The following is a 2,794-nucleotide window of genomic DNA, read 5'->3' as shown; positions in this document are numbered from 1 at the left end:
AAGTCTCGGGAGGTTTGGTGAGCTGCAGCCCCTGTTTGAGAGCGCCTGCCCCTTCCCTGCTGTGCTCTTCAGCACCCCCAGGATGCCCCGTAATTCTTCTGTAGCAGTCCTGAGGGGCATTCCTGCCTCTCACTTCACCACTTGAGTTCCTTGAGGGGTCAGAGAGGTTATTGCGTTTGGTCCCCCAGTGTAGGACTGTCTGTTCTCTTAGAGCCTCCTGTGCCCAGAGGAACTGTGAGGAGGAGGATGCTGGAGCACAGCTGGGGCTCTCCAGAGATCAGCGCAACATGACAGGCTGGATGGCTGTGGGCGTAGCAAGTCCCACCACGCAGTGCCGGAGGCAGGCTGGCTTCCCTGTGGGGCAGCACCAGCCCCATTCTGCCCTTCCAGCCTGTGCACACACACACAGACTGTTCCCAGCAGCCAAGGGGGAGGTGGTTTTTAAACTCTGTTACCAACAAGAAGTCAAGCTCAGCCTGTGCTTAGCTCATTGCTTTCTGCTGATCTGATTGGAAAGGTGAAGTGCATCCTGCTTTGCTCCTGAGCAACTAGACAATTGCAGGCAGCAGAGAAGCAAGAGCATCTCCTGCAAATCCAATCTCTTGACATTAGGGCTTGGCAAATGGCCTCTTAATTGAATTTGGATCTCTTGTTATCAAATTATTACCCGCGTGGCCAGCAAGGCCTCAGACAGCGGCAGGGGATAATCAAGCTACTCAGGAAGCCTGTTAGGAAATAATTGCTCCTCCAGAGAATTGGTCAACTCCAGCCTTCCTTGCTTTTTCAGGGAAAGGCCATCAATACCTGGCCTCTGGTTAAGGAAGTCCTCCCCCCTCAGCCAGGACAGGCTGAGCTTGGGTGTAGGGTGATACATGATGAGATGCACGCTACAAATGGTTTTTGATGCGGCAAAGCCAGTGACTGTTGTCCCCGACGTGCTCGTTTCTTGGTATGAATGAAGAAGGTAAGCACTGGTTTGTTTTTAAATTACCCCTTTTCTGAATCACGGAGCTTGGCTGAGGCACAGAGCCTGCGCTCTTTCACTCAGCCTCTACATAGCGTCACAGACTCAGTCTTGAGCAGTAACAAAGATGCGGTATCGTAGGAAAAATGTGAAGCCAAACAAACTGGTCTCTGAGTAAGCCTGTGAGATTTATTTATTTTTCAAAACCCTACCTCTTGGTTTTTGAACCCAAAAGCCTCAGTGTGCTCTCGGCAGCGCTCTCACTTAGCTGCTAGCTGGATGGCTCACGTGCAGTTTAACTGTAATCTAAGGCCCGCTGCCATGGTACTGCAAGCATGCTGCTTGGTCTGCCAAGCCTGTGGCCCACTGAGAGCAACTGGAGCATGGGGTGCCCAAACCCTTCAGCCAGCACAAGCATTTAAGGCTGAAGGGACAGGCAAGCTCTTCTGAGACAGTGTCAGTGCCCAGTACTGTGGAAGGGAAGCTTTGCTTTTGTAAGGGAGCTTGCCCCACGCTTTCCTGCCTCGGCTAGATGAACTACACGTAGGAGTGCAGGGCTAGAAGAGGTTGTGTGTGCAGTGGGCCTGTGGGGGCAACAAAGTAAATGGAGCCAAATGCCCGTGTGCCACGAGCTGTGTGATGGTAGGGAGAGGAGAGGAGGCCACCTGGGAGAAAGGGCTCTCAGGTGAGGCTGCTGGTGCGTTGGTGGACCAGGACTTGTGTACGGGCAAGGATTTATTTACTGTGACGTGCTGCTGTTTATTGGCCACCTGCAGAGCTTGGCCAGGCACCCAAGCTTTTTGCTCGCGGCTTCCTGCATTCAAAAGCTTGTCTGACATTTTGCAGCGGGGGCAGAAGGGTGTGCAGTAAAAGCTATGACACTACCCCTGCTTCCCCAAAATAGCCTTGCCTCTCCTTTTAGAGGAAGAACCCTTGCGCTAAGGCTGAACTGAGCACTGCTGAGGCCAGCCCTCCTGAAGGGGAATGTGTGGGTGTTGTCAGGCCTTTGCACCCTTGGTCTCTGACCAGGGTTACCACTGCATTGCAAACAGGAGGAAGTAGCTTCCTTGAAATAGCACATGGGGTGTCTCACACCTTAATGCTATGGCCCAGGGTGCTTAAGTGCAGCACTCACGCAAACTTGGGGAAGGACAGTGCAGCCTCTTACCCCATAACCTTGTGGCAGCATCCTACTGTCCTGGCCCAGTGGTTATGGTGCTCCTAGGAGCAGGGAGCTCTGGATCTTGCCCAGCCACATGGTTTATGCCTTTAAACTCTCAGTACTGAGCCCTACCTTTTTTGTGTGTAACGCTCAGCCCTGCCTGGCTGCAGCCCCACTGCCAAGTGGTGTCCAGCACCTGGGAGCAGGGCACACTCGCTGCAGTTTAGTACAGAGCTGCTTCCACCTTCTCCTCCCCATCTGGCCTTGTGGTAAAAGGCAACACGCTGCCTTTTACCTCCCCCAGCCAATTCTTCTCCTTATGTTTTCCGAGGCAGCAAAGAGCAGCTGGCAGTAATGACAGGACAATGGGGAAGGCCTAAGTGCTTTTTCTTATTGGCAAGCAGATTGTAAGGGGTGAATAGAAAAACTATACCAGCTGCCCCAGTCCTGTGAAGGGCTGAGACAGCAGCAGAGCCAGGAAGGGAGTGAGGCTCGGCAGTGCTTTGTTTTGCTACTGCCTAAGTGAGGCAGTGTCTGAAGAGCCAGTATCCTGGGAGGAGTGGGTACTCGGAGTACACAGGAGCCCAGGCAGAATGGTAGTGCTTCTCCCTTCCCCAAACTATTAGGGGAACCCAGTCAGCAGCAAAGGCATGACACAGGTGGCCAGC

General features: G+C 53.2%; 1 protein-coding gene across 1 annotated transcript in view; it reads left to right on the top strand.

Moving 5' to 3' along the window:
- B3GNT4 (UDP-GlcNAc:betaGal beta-1,3-N-acetylglucosaminyltransferase 4) overlaps positions 1-2,371 on the top strand; it is a 17,253-nt gene extending 14,882 nt beyond the window's left edge. Inside the window, exon 3 of the mRNA XM_019507279.1 lies at positions 2,361-2,371. The gene's annotated coding sequence lies outside the window, so the exon portion shown is untranslated. The remainder of the gene's footprint in view (positions 1-2,360) is intronic.
- The last annotated feature ends 423 nt before the right edge of the window (positions 2,372-2,794 follow it).

The sequence above is a fragment of the Gavialis gangeticus genome, unplaced genomic scaffold (assembly GCF_001723915.1).
Source record: "Gavialis gangeticus isolate Ggan-Ray unplaced genomic scaffold, GavGan_comp1, whole genome shotgun sequence".
Classification (NCBI taxonomy): Eukaryota; Metazoa; Chordata; order Crocodylia; family Gavialidae; genus Gavialis; species Gavialis gangeticus.
Note: the sequence above shows the minus strand (reverse complement) of the source record. Positions and strands in the feature narration are given on the sequence as shown.